The 17667-nt window shown below is 43.5% G+C and overlaps 1 long non-coding RNA gene across 1 annotated transcript in view; it reads left to right on the top strand.

The window, feature by feature from the left end:
- LOC121920228 overlaps positions 1-17667 on the top strand; it is a 62593-nt gene that overhangs the window by 34148 nt on the left and 10778 nt on the right. Inside the window, exon 2 of the long non-coding RNA XR_006101708.1 lies at positions 9906-9979. This is a non-coding gene — a long non-coding RNA (uncharacterized LOC121920228). The remainder of the gene's footprint in view (positions 1-9905; positions 9980-17667) is intronic.

The following is a 17667-nucleotide window of genomic DNA, read 5'->3' on the forward strand; positions in this document are numbered from 1 at the left end:
GAAAAAGTGTATAGATGAAAGAAAGAAAGAAAGAAAGAAAGAAAGAAAGAAAGAAAGAAAGTCAGGGCCTGGCCATAAACACAATCTGTCCATGCTGTCCCTGGAGCCAGTCATCTTAAAGGAAATTTAATTGGGATTCCTGCCTATGTCATTCAATATTCTGTCTTTGACCTATAAAGTCAAATAAAGTCTTAGGCCATGAAACCCAATGAGTGATCTTGGGCAGGTCACATGCTCTCAGCCTCAGGGGAAGGCCATGGCAAACCTCCCCTGAATAAATCTTGCCAAGAAAACCCCATAATAGGGTTGCCATAAGTCAGAAATGACTTGAAGGCACACAAGAACAACATTTTTCTTATCTCACAAGTACAGCCTGGCATGGACTCTTTCTCTGCCCCTTGCAAAGTGGAGGAATCACATTGATCCTGTTTCGTATATGCCAGGCCCTACATGATTTGAGGAGCTACAACAGGGTGCCAGGGTTCCTTGACTCTGTAGGGAAGAACAGACTTAACAATGTTGGGGCACTGCGTTGACTCTACTGCAACCCTCAGACAAGAGAGTGAGCAAGAATGATGTGCTCCCTCTCAGACAAACACACACACACACACTTCTTCCTGGACGGACGTGGTTTCCCTATTTATCTGCAATGACTCAACCCTCGGCCCTTGTGACTCTCTTCGGTAACCTTCAAGGAAGGGAGAAAAGCAGAAGCAAAGCCACCGTAGAAGCTGCCAGCTTTGATCTGCCAATTCTTTGCACGCGACCCAGGGTGGGGTGGTGTAGGATAGCTCTGGTGTGTAAGGAGGAGAGGAGCTGTGCTTGTCACTTTGGTTTGCGTCCATTCTTATTTTTTATGTCAGGAGCTACCTTCCTTGCAACCTTGTGTGTCTGCCTTCAAGTAACCTGTCAATTTATGGCAAGCCTATGAATTTCATAGGGGTTTTTAAAGGCAAGGTGTGTATTCAGAGGTGCTTTTGCCAGCTGTCATTGTTGTTCTGTGCCTTCAAGTCATTTCTGACTTATGGCAACTCTAAAGTGGTGAATTTAACATGCGGTTTTCTTGGCAAGACATGTTCAGAGGAGGTTTGCCATGGCCTTCCCTTGAGGCTGACAGTATGTGACTTGCCCAAGGTCACCCAGTGGGTTTCATGGCCAAGTGGGGAAACAAACCCCCATCTTGGGAGTCATAGTCCAACACCCAAACCACTATACAACACTGGTCCTTCATCGGGAATACAGTTCCTGTATTTTGTTGGCAGTCTTCCATCCAGGTACTAAAACCAGGGCTAACCCTGCTTAGCTTCCAAGATCATGTGGGTTCTGGTGCTGCTGCCTTACCAGTTAGGGTGTTATTATTCCACATCATGGAATCCTGAGGCTTGTAGTTTGGTCAGAAGTGCCAAAGGAGCTTCCTGGCTAAGGATTCTAAAGTGTCTGCATGTGTGTTGTGTTCCTTCAAGTTGTTTCCAACATATGGTGACCCTAAGGTGAATCTACCATGGGGTTTTCTTGGCAAGATTTGTTCAGAGGAGTCTTCCCCTGAAGCTGAGAACATGGGACTTGCCTAAGGTCACCCAGTGGGTTTCCATGGCCAAGTGGGGAATCAAACCCTGGTCTCCAAAATCATTGTCCAGTGCTCAAACCACTATGCCATGCTGGCTTTCCCTAAAGTGCAGCTCCAGGACTCCATAGGATGCAGATATGCCAGCTAAAATGAGATCATAGCACTACAGTTGTGCAGTATGAATGAGTAGTCTTAAAATAAACAGTTTTCATGGAGGCTGTGAGGGATGCCAGGCCAGCATCACACATACACGTGACTTTCTAAAGTGGTTTTTGTTTTGTTTTTAGCTGTTTGGGCTACAGGTCACCAGTTTATCTACATGCCATTTGACTTCAGGGCACCAGATTTAGGGACTCCACTTCTTGATGCTCCATCCCAAAATAAGGTTCAAATTTCCATTCAGGCATGAAGCTCGCTGGGGATTCTTGTGCCAGTTACTCTCTCATAGCATACTCTACCACCCAGGGTTGTTGTGATGATAAAAATGGGAGGCAAGGAGTCATATAATCTGCTTTGAAATCCTTAAAGAAGTCAGGATATCTTTCCCTCGTCACTGTAGTATCACTTTGAGTACTACTGCTTTGATTACTAGTCTTACTACTATTCTTACTAGTCTTACTACTATTCTTACTACTACTATTCTTAAGAGCATTGCACCATGCAAACGCTGAGCCATTTGTTTTTGTCCAGGGCTACATTGGACAAAAAGGGCTTCCCAATCAGGATAGCATAATGCTCCTGATTTTCCTCTCCTTTCAGAAATCAAATCTTGCTCATAGTGGAGTATTTCTTGCTACATTTTGGTGTGCAGTTTTGTAAGCTGAGAGTCCCCCATCTGGTGTCCAGTGCAAACCCCTTTCAAGACATCACTACTATCCTACTATATTCTCCTCAAGCAAATCGGTGGAGTAGAGTAAATGTGCCTCATAGTACCATGAAATCTCTCTCCCAGGTGTCTCCTACTTAACTTGTAAAATAGTGCCTTATCTTTTTCTTCAGCACCAGTTCTAGCTGCTTTTGTAGCATGTACTTTAAACAAAACACACACACACACAGAACCTGGGTTGGGAGATGGATTTGTGTTATATGCTGAGGTGTGGGGTGGAGATGTACAGATTTGTGTTTACACAGGGCCAGCCATACCATTAAGGCGAAGTGAGACATCCATTTCAGACAGCAGATGGTGGTTGCAAAAGTGACAGGGATCAGCAGGAAAGTCTTGGAGGGCAGAACTTTGGAGGCCATATGAACTGTCTAAAAACTGTGCCAAGGGTGTCAAAATGGATGATGACCCACAGACAATGGTCTACCAGGTGGATGGATTCCTCTTTTGTGGATTTGGGGAAGAATGTATTTCATATTTATTTATGAATGTATTTCTTATTTATTTATTTGTTTGTTTCCTATGAGCTGCCTACCGTATGTCTTCTAAGGGCCCATTCACGCTACACATTTATGGTGTTATCATCCACTTTATCTGCCATAGTTCAGTCCTGTGGAATCCAGGTATTTGCAACATAGGGAGGGGGGTTTAAAATTCTCAGCTAGAGAGATCCTCTAGTACTTGCCTAAACTATATGCCTCAAGACTCCAAAAGGATGGAGTCACAGCATTTAAAGTGGCATCACAGCGCTATAATTCTATAGGGTGAATGAGCCACAAGTTAGTCTTTGGCTTAAGTGAGTCATCAAGTGCCATGGTAGTATATCACAATAGTAATACTGTATCTTCTAATCTATTTGACTTTTTACACTAATCTTGCTGGTGTCCTTTAACAGGAAGTCCGGTTGCTTGATATGTCCTTCCATGACAAAGTCTGGCTGGAGGCAGACGCAGTTTAGCATAGCTGTAATTTTAAAATGCTTCAGTTAAGCACTGAGAGAAAAGGGACAGGCAAGTTTACCAATGCAAACACAGAAGATGTTTTGGAGGTGAACGATTTTCAGTGTTTCTCGCTATGCAGTGTTATAATGACTTCTCAGGCTATAAAAACTCCAACTGGTCATACTGATTGGAAGATTCTGGGACCCGTCATCCAAAAAAGTGCATCTCCCTCCAAGCTCTGTGATGTCTGTACCACACAGGGCTGTAAACAGTGTTAGTGCCTAAACTGGTATACAGCTGGCAACCACTTTGAGTGCACAGCTGGCAACCATCTGAGGGCCAAAGTAGACCTGACCTCTTTCGCACAATGAACAACTGCTTTGTAGAAGTAAATGGCAGGCGTGTGAGAGGAGGGGATCACAAGACTGGAAATCAAGTGGAGACAGAAGAGGACACTAACCCTTTGCCTCCCTTTGTAGTGGTTCCAATCTGAATTGGGAGACCAGGCCTGCTAACTGGATGACCAGAGCTGGTGCCACAACAAACTACAGTCCCCAGAATTCCATAGAATTGAACCATGGCAGTTAAAGTGTTGTCAAACTGGATTATTTCTGCAGTATGGATGCACCCTTTGTCCAGTTAAAATGTGATATTCAGCTGTTAGTAGAGCTTGCATATTTTCTTTTGTTTTTAAAAATCTGTTTTGTTCTCAAAACAGATTTTCTTACACTTTCTCACAGCAAAGTGTAAGAAAACCTCTACAAAGAATATAAGCATTAAACACTGGAATAATTTATTCAATCCAATGTAACCATGATGAGACTGTTTTTATACTACATCTTTAACCAAAAAAGGACAAGTACTGTACCTGTTTTCCTGTAGTCATAAGGCAGAACAGGCAATTTGACAAAATGAATTTAGTGTATGGTAGGCAGAGGGAATGCTTTTAGAGATGTGCCATGGGGGAGAGGTAGGATTTGAGCTACAGTTCTAGTCGTGCCTATTCATAACTCAGCTCCAATGAGGCTTATTTTTGGATAAATGTGTACAGGACAGCAACTTCAAGGTAGCAATCCTGTGTGGAAGGGGAAGAACGGACGTTCCAGATACAGAAGAATGTCCCTTGCTGTTTTCATTTGTGGAATAGTAGAGAGTATGCATAAGCCTTCCAAGAAAGGCCATGTACAAATGTACTTGGTGGCCTGATTTTTCAGTTTCAACCCTCTCCCCCCCCCCCTTTCAGGGCTCGGTTTTTTTGAAAAGTGCTTTGAGGAAAAGTTATTCTACTTCATCGCTATGCAGTAACTTTTCCAATTTGTCCCATACTTTAAACTGTTTTTTCACATACAATTAATAGCATGTCAGTGCCACTGACAGATCCACCCTGCAGTGGCTTATCTCCCAACTAGCAGAGAAAAGAAATGTGGGTAAAGGGAATTCTGGGGAGCGATCTGAATTATTTATGGGCAGCTTTTCCTCTCTTCATATCCCAGAGGCCTAGTAAAAGGCCATTGTGTATGAAATAAGAATAATCTTTTCTTTTCATTGACATCTCCGTACACAATGGGATGGTGTTAAGTTTGTCCCCTGCGATATTTTAAGGCTTCCAGTATGAGACATTCTGTGGTTTTCACCGACTCAGCTACAAGAATAGTTTCTAATCTTCCTTCATACTATCTTTTTTGCAAATGCAGTGCTGACAGCTCCAAAGGCCCAGGTTGGTTTTAGGCTTTGCAGGCCTCAAGCAGACAGGAAAGAGACAGCCAACAGAACATCTCAGTTGCCTTGAAGCCTGGTTGTCTGTAACACATTGCAAGTTGGGAATATCACTGCTATATATACAAGCTGGAAGCTAAGCAGGGTCACGTCTAGTTAGTACTTAGAGGGGGAAACTGCCAAGTAATACCTGGTGTTGTATTCTATATTTAAGAGGAAGGCAATGACAAATGACCTCTGAGTAATCCTTGCCCCCCCCCCCCCAAAAAAAAAACTCATCTGAAATTCAAAGGGCTGCCATAACAGGCAACTTGAAGACCCACCATATACACAAACCCTTGGCAAACACTGGGTTTTGGTTCCAGGAGCCCCCATGGATAACAAAATCTTTGGATGCTCAAGTCCCATTACCTGCAATGGTGCAGTAAAATGATGTCCCTTATATAAAATGGCAAAATCAAGGTTTGCTTTTGGAGAGGTTTTTAATATTTTCCTTTGAATATTTTAAACCTATGGATGGTTTAGTCCATGGTTAAAGAATCCATGGATACAGGGGCCCAACTGTACTTGCTGAGCCTTAGACATGAGTTCCACAACTGTCACCTACATAGTGATGGCTGAATGAAGGGAAGCAGGCCACCAGTTGCAAATTCTGTAAGAGTAAAGAAGAGGTGCGAATTTTGTATCTCTCCACAGGCCCAAACAGACAGGCCAAAATAAAGTTGCTTTGGGTCACTTTGGAGGTATGCTGTTTAAATGGCACATGCATCTTAAGAGGCCAGAAGCTGTGCCAAAGCTGCACTCTAGTCCTTAGGACTGGGGTGTGGCTTTGGCGCGGCTTCCGGCCTCTTAAGACGCATGCAGCATTTAAACAGCATACCTCCAAAGTGACCCGAAGCAGCTTTATTTTGGCCACTCTGTTCAGGCCCCAGATGCTGGAGAGATGTTGGATTGCAGCTCACAGCATTCCTTACTATTTGCTGTGCTAGCTAGGACTGCCAAGAGCTGGGGTTTAGCAACACCTGGAGAGTAGTATGAATCCCATCCCCAGAGCAACAGAGTTAACTTTAAGATAGAATTCAACAGGAAAGTAAGGTTCATATAAAGTGGGGAAAGGCTGGCATTTGAATCATTATGACATTTAAAACATTGCTACACGTTATCCAATAACTTTGGCAAAATTGCCACCACTGGTCAAGCAGCCAACTGTTTTTCAACAACATGATTTGTGCCTGTTGAGTTGGCCAGAAATATGGGTGCCTGCAGCGAAATACCTGGGGTGGGTGGGGAGGAACCGCCTTATGTTTTGCTCTAGGGAGGACAAGGTAGCTGTGGCCTTTCAGATCTCATGGAATTTCTGCTCTTCTCATTCATTTCTACTGGCCAAGTTGGCTAGGACTAATGGGAACTGGGGTCTAAGCACATGGAGAGCCATCAGGTCCCAAACACTTAGTTTTTAGGATTACCAGATTGTAATCTGAGGATCCATCTTCCACTGTTGTCATGTCCCTTCAAATCCACTTATTGCAGTCCTTTTCTAGGATTTTCTTGTTAAGAGTTGTTCAGAGGAAGTTTGCCACTGCCTTCCTTTAAGGCTGAAAGACTGTGTTTCCACGGATGAGCAGGGATTCAAACCCTGGTGTCCTTGAATTCTAGTCTGATGCTCAAACCACTAAATCACACTTAGGGCCTGAACAGACAGGCCAAAATAAAGCTGCTTCGGGTCACTTTGGAGGTACTGTATGCTATTTAAATGATGCATGCGTCCTAAGTGGCTGGAAGCTGCACCAAAGCCATGCTCCAGTCCTAAGGACTAAAGTGCAGCTTTGATGCAGCTTCTGGCCTTTTAAAATGTGTGTGTCATTTAAACAGCATACCTTCAAAGTGTTCTGAAGCAGCTTTATTTTGGCCTCTCTGTATGTATGGGCCCTTACTCAGACTAAACATGTTCAACCATCCTTAAATGCCCAATTCTCTCACCAACCAACTCCACCCATCTCACCTGCCCTTTCCACTCTGCACATTGTGCAGCATATCTCCGGCCAACAGGACTAGTTAGAAGCAGCTGCAGCCTGCTTTCTTCTCCTGGGCTATTTGAAGGTATAGTAATGAAACTTATAGCATCGGACATCTATATAGTAGCATATGGTATTCCAAAGACCTCCCAAGGCAAAGAGAAAAGGTGGCTTAACTGAGAGCACTCCTCATAAGCTCAAGGTGAACAGATCTTGTGATTTAGTAGAACTCCAGAGTTTATCGTTGTTGTTGTTGTTGTGTGACTTCAAGTTATTTCCGATTTATGGCAGCCCTATTATGGGGTTGGTTTTTTTTTTGCATGATTTGTTCAGAAAGGGTTTGCTTTTGCCTTCCCCTGGGGCTGAGAGAGCATAACCTGTCCAAGGTCACCCAGTGGGTTTCCATGGCTGAGCAGGGGTTCAAATCCTGGTCTCCACAGAGTTGTTGTCCAGTGCTCAAACCACTACACCAGCCTGGCTCTCTCTACTCTATTTATCATAGGGAAACTACAGTGGACCCTTGTTATACGCTGGGTTTGGTTCCAAAATCCCCCGTGGATAACAAACTCTGTGGCTGCTCAAGTTGTTTTAAATATAATGGCATAGCAATATGGTGTCCCTTATAAAAATGGAAAATCAAGGTTTGATATTTGAAATTTATACTTTTTTTGAACATTTTCAAACTGTGGATGCTTGAATCCATGTATAAAAAATCCATGTATAAGAAGGGCTGACTGTAATTAACTTCGGAGAAGTACAAAGTTTGTAATAATGAGGGGTTCTAGGGACTTCCCCCCCCCCCACAAAAAAAAAGGTTCATTGCATAAGTTAAATCAATAGAGTGGTCAATTAGTATAAGCAAGTTTGTGGGTGTATGATGGGGGAGTAAGAGAGAACAGTCTTTTTGTATTTTTATACTAAATAAGGTACTTCAGGGCAAAAGCCAGCTTCATGTTTTCTAAGCGTGTTGAAGTAAATAATATAGAGATCTTGGATACTGCTCTGAATCCAAAATAACAATGAGATTGTCTCTTTGGGTCAGATTAGTTCTTGGATAACTATAGCATCTGACATGGACCTACCTTTCCAATAAGGATGTAGGGGGACAGAATCCATCAAAAAGTTTTCTAGCACAACTCCAAGGCTGGTCCCACCATCAAGAAGAATTAGGTGGCCTTCTCAGACATCACGTCTCTAGTGTTACGAAAGGATAACAAATGGTTAGCTATTTACTATGTTTGTGCTGTGTTTTCACTGTGAGAGATGGAGAGAGCTGGTTGTGGGATTTTGTGCCTCAGGTGTCCAAATAACTTGCCTTGCTTTGTACAATTTGACTTGATCTTGCATACTAGACCTTCTGGAGCCAGCATGGGGCAAAGCGCGATTTGCTGTTCTGCTACAGACAGCAAAATGTCTTGCATAAATTCCACTTCTTTCAGTCAGAAGCATACCATGTTACCTTCCCTGTGCACTGCATCCAGTATATATGGATGGGGAGCGGCATTTGCAGAGTGAAGGATATGGGAGGGACATGATGGGAAATAAGGGTAGAGCAAGAATATTGAGTAACTTCTCCAAGGCAGGGGTTTTGCAAGTTTTTCTGGCCTCATCTCTTCAACTCAAATACCACAGGATTTCTAGCTCAGAAAGTTGCTGGCTTACTCTGGCTCCATGGAAGCAAGCATAAGAGCCCCACTTAACATTTGTCCCAGAAAACCGAAAAAAATCCCAGATGGAAGGGCTTGAAAAAATGTCCCCGGCATCTGGGCCAATTGAAGCAACAAACAACAAATCCCAAAATGTACATTGATGACAGTATATAAATAAACAATTGGAAATACACTGGCACCTTGGTGTATCCGCCAGGATTTGGTTCCAGGCCCCCCTTGGATACCCAAATCCCTGGATGCTCTAGTCCCATTATATAAACTTGCATAGTCAAATGGTGTCCCTTATATCCAATAGCAAAATCAAGGTTTGCTTTTCAAAATGTGTATATATTTGGAATTTTTTGAAGACATGGCCAGTTGAATCCATGGATATTGGGGGGGGGGGGCTGATTGTGTGCAATATTAAATATCAGAATGTGGTGTGGAGGGGCTTTTTATAGGGTTTTTTAAATAAAACATCCCAATCCTGTTTTGCATACTTTTTTCCTGATTTTGTGGAAAAGAATGATAGCAACCCTAACTCCATCACTTCACATCCCCCTTCCACATTTCTGGAAATTTGCCGTGTCAACCCACAGTCTTTGAGCATTATAGCTGGGCTCCCTTATTGCCTCTCCTCCCATAATTCGGCCAAGGCTCCTCAGTCCCATGCTACATGGCTGGCTCGTATGTGGTGACTTGACCAAAGCTGTCTGTGGCATAGCCCTAATGCAGACGGCTGCTACCCCAAGTGTGCCAGGTTTGGGGCCGGAGGCCACGATGGAACAATTTGTACAGAATTGAATCATTAGCTGCAGCAGGAGAAGAATCAGCAGCAGCAAGCCTGGAGGGAACTGGTAAATGCGCTGAACCCTGTGGGCCCCACCCAGCTGGGAAGTGCGTTTCCGGAGCTGCCACATAATCTTGGTGCTTTTGAATGCTCTATTTTTAGGGCTGCTTTCAACTGATTCAGGAACACACCGATCGCCCTTGGCCCCACTGTATTCCCCCCCCCCCCCGGTGAGCTGTCTCCCTAATTCCTTTCATTGAGGCTGTGTTAACCACTGAAGCAAACAGCAGTGTAACAGAAGGGGCTGATCACTTTACCCCTTTCCTGTTTTTCTTTTTCTACAGAGAGACTCTGGCAACAGGACTGGCCCCCCACATGATGCCACATGCAAAAATCCTCCTGGACCGGCCCACCTCCGGTGAGTCTCTAGTTTCACTCCTTTGTCACTCTTGGCGACAGTTCTTAACACAAATATTTGTAAGCAGAGTTTGCTCTAGGCTTGTGGGAACCTCTTTCCCACTCTCTGCATGGCAGGACCTACCCCAAAAGGACTCCTTCTCCTCCCTCCCTGGAAGCCTTCTTCTTGATTCTCCACCTCCCCTTCTCAGGTGGGTTTGCTTGGTGACATCAGCATCCCACTAACGTTCCTTCGGTTAACTTCAGACTTCAATCAGAGCTTGGAAATGTTATTTTTTGGACTACAGCTCCCAGAATTCCCTAGCCAGTGAGCAGGGAATTATAGCACCAACAAAAAAGAAAGTTAGCTTGCCCAAACTCTAGGTTTAATGTCCCCACAATGCCACTCATGCAGCATTTTCTTCACTGTGGAACCCCCTTTTTGATATGAAACATTTTATCTAGCCGCATTGGTTATTCATACTACTGATCATGCAGATCTTTTTTTAAAACCTTGGGGGAAACCCTGTTATCAATTATCCCGGATTAAGTTTTTTTGGGGGCAGACCCAATTTATGTGTGTGAACAACAGACTTAACCCAGATTCATCCCAGATTATTTTCACAGTTTGAACAACTCCCTAGAAAAGTCCCTGCCCAGTTTCCCAAGTTGCCCAGAAAGTATCATCCCATCCTTGAGCCAAGGATGTAGAACAGCAGTGTGAGACCTGTTAGAAAAAAGGCCTTTGGCAGATCTTAGCACTAAATAACATTTAGTGCCAGAGAGAGCCTTATGAGTGTTCCATTACCTCACTAATCCTTACAAGAGCAACCTTGAGATTTTATACTACAAAGCCTGCCCTGAATAATTAAATTGTCATGCTGGAGTTGGAATTAAGTTGGAATCTGGAGTTGGAATCTCTGTCATGGCACAAAAGCCAGGAGAGTCTCTGTGCCATGTGGCCCACTCACCACCATCAGCACCACAGGCAACATATAATGGGGCTTGCCACTTCTGCATTTCCAGAAGAGAGGGAAAGACCATAGGCATTTGCATAAGATGTGCAAATGCTAATTTAAGCATATAGATGCGCAATTTGCAATTAATATTAATTTCTACAATTTAATCAGAAATGCAACCCCAGTTCACCACAGTGTGGAGAAGACTGGTCCAAACTACACTGCAGAAATAATCCAGTTTGAGAGTGCTTTAACTACCCTGGCTCAATGCTATGGAATTCTGGGAACTGTATTTTTGTGAGACATTTAGTCTTCTTTGTCAAGAGATCTCTGGTGCCACAACAAACTACCATTCCCAGAATTCCCTAGCATTGAGCCAGGGCAGTTAAAGCACTCTCAAACTAGATTATTTCTGCAGTGTGTTTTGGACCACTGTGACTGACCAGTGTGCTTGCCAAGGCAGGTACTAACTGGACAGATGTACTAAATGGTGGCTTCCTCTCTTTCCTTCATTTTATAGAAAGCTATTGTAGCGCCTTTGAGACTTAACTAAAGAAAGAAGTTGTCAGCATGACCTTTTGTAGATTTAAGTCTATCTACCTCTTCAGATGCAGGAAGTAGACTTAAGTCTATGAAAGCTCATGCTGCCAACTTCTTTCTTTAGTTAGTCTCAAAGGTGCTACAAGGTCTCTCTACATACTGATTCTGCAGACTAATAGGGCTATATCTTCAAATCTCTTTATTTTGGTTATCTTGAAACCAGACTATTGATTACCTACATAGATATCCTGCCTTTCCTTCCTCCACTGAGTTCAAAACAGCCGACATGGCTTTCTCTCTCTACCGTTTACCCTCAGACAACCCTGTGAGGTAGGTCCCTGGTTGAACCAAGGTCACCCAGTGAGTTTCATGGCCCAGGAGGCACTTGAACCTGGATCTACTGAATCCCAGCTGGGGATGTAAAATATACTCAGAAATGTTCTTGATTTTGAAATACCTCAGGGAACCATATCAAGAAAATGGTCACATGCTGTGAGATTTTTAAAAATCATTTTCAGACTTTTCTGTTAAAATTTTGCTTTGTAGAGAAAACTTTTAAAATTTGAAGCTATTTTCTTAAAGTTCATCCCTAAAGAAAACATTAGTTTTCTTCATGCAGATGGACTTTTTTTGCAAAGAATAATTTAAAATGCACAAAAACAGTCATAGTTTCATCCAGACGGGAGAAAAATATTACATGCTAGCCAGAACATGACAAGCCATGGAAACCCACTGGATGACCCTGGATAAGTCACACACTCTCAGCCCCATTAAAAAGCCTGTGATGTTGTCATAATTTAGAAATAAGTCTGGAAGGCACACACCACCAACAAGGATGCTTAGGATTCTCACACTTACCATGCTAGACCCAAAGAGAAATTCTAGAAGCATTACCATTGCCCCAAAAGTGTCATCCCATCCTTGAGCCATAACAAACTAGTCAAAAGGGAGGGTGGGAGACAATATCAAACGGGTTCTATCACATTTGCAAAAAAGAAAAGGGGAAAAAAGGACAGCTTGCTCATTGCCCCAGAAGTGGATTAAGAAGGTAGTCTGTCTTTTTAAAAGTACAGTATAGTAAGATCCAAATTCCACAAAATAGTAATACTTTTATTGACCAAGCAATATGCACAAAGTATATGTTTAAGACGAATGGAAAGAAAGGTGATACAAGATCTCTGTACATACTGATTCTACAGACTAACACAGCTATATCTTTGAATGCTACCACTATGGAAAAAGTACATGTTGCAAGCTTTCGAAGCTCCACTGGCTTTTCATCAGGCAAAGGTGTTACAAATCATCAAGGAGGGTAAAATAATTATGACAATATTAGTCACAGGCCTGTATTTTGAAGATGTTGTTGTTCTCAGATCAAGTGTTGTTGGAGTAACATTCATGTGGGCGAGCCCCTTTTCCTACTGACCATGTGGGTACTTCAGGAGAAATTTTTTAAGTTCCATTAGCAAGGCAAAGAATCCCTCCAAGAACACCTGAACTGAGAACAGCAAGATCTTCAAAATGCAGGTGTATGACTAATATCATTATAACTTTTCCCCCTCTCCTTATGATTTTTAACACCTTTTTCCCTATGACAAAGACGGTGGGGCCCGGAAAGCTTGCACCATGTATTTTGTGCATTTTGGTTGGCCAGTAAAGGTATTGCTGTTTGGTGGATTTGGGATGTTATTGTACTTTGCTACCTCGCCAACACAGCTACCCCTGGAAATGTCTTTTTTAAAAATGCAACATTGAAGCATCTCCTTTTTATAACTGTTTCCCAAGCATCAAACATTAACAAAATAGTGAGTTACAACAACCCTCTAGGGTAGGCCAGTGTTATTAAAACCATATTGCAGGGGAAGTTTAGTGTGGGAAAGGCAGTGGTTGGGCAGAGCCAGGCCCCCTGGTGAGCTCCTGGCAGCAGTGCGATTGAAGCCAGATAGTTTGTGATTTGCAATACGGCGTCTGCCTGGATGAGCTCAACTCTGCCTCTATTCCTATTGCCCAGTGAACAATCAAATCTCACTCCAACAAGCCCAAAACTGCTTTGCCAGCCCTTTCTCAGCCACCTTAAGGCAGATCACACAATGTTTATCCAATTAATACATACGTACGCACACACAAACTTGCAAGCTAGTACAACTTTCAGGGTGGGGTGCTGTTTCAGACATGTAGGGGTGCATCCCAGGTCATTGAGAATCAATGGATACTAACTTCTAGTACTGCTAAGGCAAGGGAGAAAAAACTATTAAGGCATTATAGCATTTAATTACTTTTAAAGCAAAAATAGCGAGGGAAGGGTGGGGGTGTCAGGACCACCTGGGTAGGGAAAGGAGAAATAAATCTTTCCACCTGGCTGGAAGTTCAGACTAAAAGGTCTGCCCCTCAGACTGTTATTGAGGTACATGGATGCTTCCCTGCCAATACAGAGACCAGTATGGTGGGGGCATTCTTACTGGGAGAACAGTGGCAAGGTAAGAAAATGTTAAATGTTAAATTTCTCTTCTCTATTCATCACAGCAGACACTCATTGTTGTTTTTTTAATATACATGTTAAATGCAACACATTTAATGCAACACTAAGGTACAATCCTAGGAGTCACTTCACACCACATGAGATTTTTGTTCCTACACCTAAAAGTATTTTTTTAAATCCAAAGCTTCCATGTGGTAGTGGAAAAGCAAATGGCTTAGTATTGGTTTTAGGGTTGTTGTTGAAAAAATTGCAGAAAGCAGATTCTATTGATTTGTTTATTTGTATATATACAGTGCAATATATATATGCAATGTATATAAATGTGTGAGCCAGTGTGGTGTAGTGGTTTGAGGGTTGGACTATGACTCTGTGGACCAGGGTTTGAATTCCACCTCGGCCATAGAAACCCACTGGGTAATTTTGGGTAAGTCACACTCTCTCAGCCTCAGAGGATGATAATGCCAAACCCCCTCTAAAGAAACTTGCCAAGAAAACCGTGTGATAGAGTCATCATTAGTCAGAAATAAGTTGAAGGCATATAACAACAAGAAGTAGTGTTACTTTGTTAGTAATGCATTGCTAATGTGTAATTTTAAGTTTTATTTTTAAAATAAAAATATATTTTAAAAAATACCAACATTGACTCCAAATTTCACAAAACAGTAACATTTGAAAGTAATGTGTTCCTTGCTGCGGGATGGAGGTCTCAAGGAGTGGACATGCAAGTAGCCAAATATTTCCAACCTGATAATGTTGATAGCTCAAGGGATGCCACTATGCCACCTACGTCGCTATATGATAATAAATCTCCTTTTTTTCCTAGCCAGCTGCCAAAGCGGTTCCCTTGGATGCTTCTCCTTCATGCTCCTGCCAGCTGGGGTTCCTGGTGATGTGATTTTATTTTGATGCTCAGAATCACATTGCCAGGGATTTCCAACCGTCTGTGAGCTACTGCAGAAGACTCATAAACCAGAGATGAGCCTGGGAAGTGGCTTAGGCTCTCTTCTCTGCCCCCAGCATCAAGAAATAAAAGGTGGCAACAAGTGTGTGTGTGCAAGCAAACAGCACAGGGACGACCCTAACATTAGATAGCATAAGGCAGCTCACTTCAACCAGTAGATTCCAGATATCATGAAAAACTCAGAAACTTATTAACATCTTTACTTGGCTTTCTTTGCTTGCGGGACCTGCTCCCTTACTACCCAAATAATATGGCTTTGAGTACTATGCAGCTTAGCCTGGTTAGTGGTCTAGGTGGGGGAAGATGGACACCATTTGGTGGTCCAGCGCAAGCAGCAAATGTCTCAGGCAGGTGGGGAAAGGCCTCCTGCAGATGACAAGCTGAAGGGCTTAGCCCACCTGTGAACAGCATTCGATTCAGCCATGTTCACAGTGGCTAAGTTCCGCTGCTTGGAGTCCATGATCTTCAGAACAAACTCTTTCCTTTCAATGAACTTCACCAAGGAGGGATCCCAAGACAACCAGCTGAGCCAAAGAGGGAAAATATGACCTCCAGGAACTGGAACGGAACTGAAAGGGGGGAAGGCATGAAATCTGGTTGGATGTAAGCTGGAGAGACTGAAAGACACCAAAGAGGGCAGGAAGCAGATTGGGTCTGGGTCCTCCTGGCTTCCTCCACAGGGCTCAGCCTCCCGTGCCTACTGAGCTGATACTCAGTTGCTTTGGTTAAACTGGCTCAGTTCAGCAGGAACAGGAGTCCTGCCCAGTCCACACAGGGACTCAACTCACTTGCCATGCAACCTCTCATGACACAAGCCTCAGACATGGCTCAGTTTTCCTTTTCTCCCCATCTCCTCTCCACTTCTCCATGGTGGGCACTGCCCAGGATCTCCGTGTGTGGATAAGAACACTGTGACTGAGCAGGTCCCTCCAAACCCAAAATCTACCTCCCACCCAGACAACAGGAGTGTCGCCAGGCCACATTACAGCTTCACTGCTGATCCATAAACCCAGAAAAGATGGGGAGGATTGCTGAGCCATCTCTTTAGCCTGCCCTTTGTATTTGTAATTCTTGACGGATGTGTTTCAGAACTCATCTCACTCGTGAATAAATGCTTATCCTCAAATCATTTTCAGCTCCTGACTTTTGTTTTTTGCCTGCATAAAAGAGAGAAAACAGACTGGTGGGCTCAAATGTGGGGCATTCAGGGGAGGCAGGGATCCTGGATTCCGATTTGTGGTACTACAGTGTGTCTGAGTTGTGATCATTCAGGGGAGAAGCTGGGAACAGAAAAATATGGTGCCTCAAGCAACAACCAGGTGACTTCTACAGCAAGCTTTCATTTTAATATTTTTTAAAATGGTTTGCCAAAGCAGGCATACAGTTGGTGACCATGGGCATCTTCCTGTCATGGAGTGTGGGCATCTCCCTTTTTGCCCTGCAGATCAAGATACAGTTAAATGTGCAATAGCAGGCCAACCCCCTTACCTGGTTGGCAACCTATGTCAGCAGCCATTTTCTGAGGCAAAGATCCAGGCCTTTCTTCCTTCTGCTGTCTGGAGGTAACTAATGACCTGATCCCCTTACCTCCAGTAACATCCTGAGCTAAAGCGAAATGATGGAAGTTTTCATGTTACACAGTTACAGTGGTATCATTCCACTTTAACATGCATGGCTCTGTACTACCGAACCCAGGGGTTGATAGTTTTTGGGGGGAGGAGTGCTAGAGGAACTCTCTAGTACAGAATTCTCAATTACCTATCCCAGGATTCCATAGGAAAAAGCCATGGCACTTAAAGGGGAATGAACCATTGTGCTATAATGGGTGCCAGGTCTTCCACTAAGCTGTTCCCACCCACCTGGTGAACACCTGAGGTGTATTTCCCCAGGTCCCTACTCCTGCCCCCGCAACCACCCCTGCACTTTGTCAGCAAGTCCAGGCTTCGTGAGCAATTAAGGGATTACGGGGGAAAGGGAGTGGTGCCAAGGATCCCACCCTGCTCTGAGTCACGTCAGAGCCGCCAGCATTAAACCCAAGAGGGCCCCTTTGCCCACACCCTTTGCCTGTAGGTGCTCAGTGGTGGAGTCGGAATGTGAACACATCAATATGTAACAGGGAAGGGCTAATGGGGATACAGATGAACACAAGCACACATGCACAAGCACACATGGGTCAAGGGCCCTGTAAGGACAGAATATGGGTTTGGAAAGGGGCACCCATCTAGGACTTTATTCCTCTTGAATGAAGCACCCATTATTGTCAAGTGCACATACATGTATGTGTGGGTCCTGTTGGTTTAGAATGCACTGAAATATGGGGAAAGTTAGTTTTGGATCACATATCCAATGTATTTGTGTGTGTCTGTATCCTGTCCTTTTGCATCAAGAAAATTCTTCACACTACACGGTTATAGCACTACAATTCCGTTCCATTTGCCTGGGCAATGTTCTATCATGGTGCAGGGGTGGATTGTGTAACTGCCAGAATTGTAAGCTCCTTCGGTTCCTCTGCTGGCTGAAAGGCAAAATATATATAAAATAAAATAAATCCATTTGTGAGCATGCAAATCCCAGTGTCTGGAAGCACATTTAAAACTTTTAACTGTACCATTTTCCTCTCTCCTAACACCAAATTTAGCTGAGGTCAGTGACTTCCATTTATCATCCCCTCCTGTGTTTTCCCCACTGGTTCATTATCGGAAGGAAGGAAGGTAGGTAGGTAGATAGATAGATAGATAGATAGATAGATAGATAGATAGATAGATAGATAG

Source organism: Sceloporus undulatus, chromosome 2 (assembly GCF_019175285.1).
Source record: "Sceloporus undulatus isolate JIND9_A2432 ecotype Alabama chromosome 2, SceUnd_v1.1, whole genome shotgun sequence".
Classification (NCBI taxonomy): domain Eukaryota; kingdom Metazoa; phylum Chordata; class Lepidosauria; order Squamata; family Phrynosomatidae; genus Sceloporus; species Sceloporus undulatus.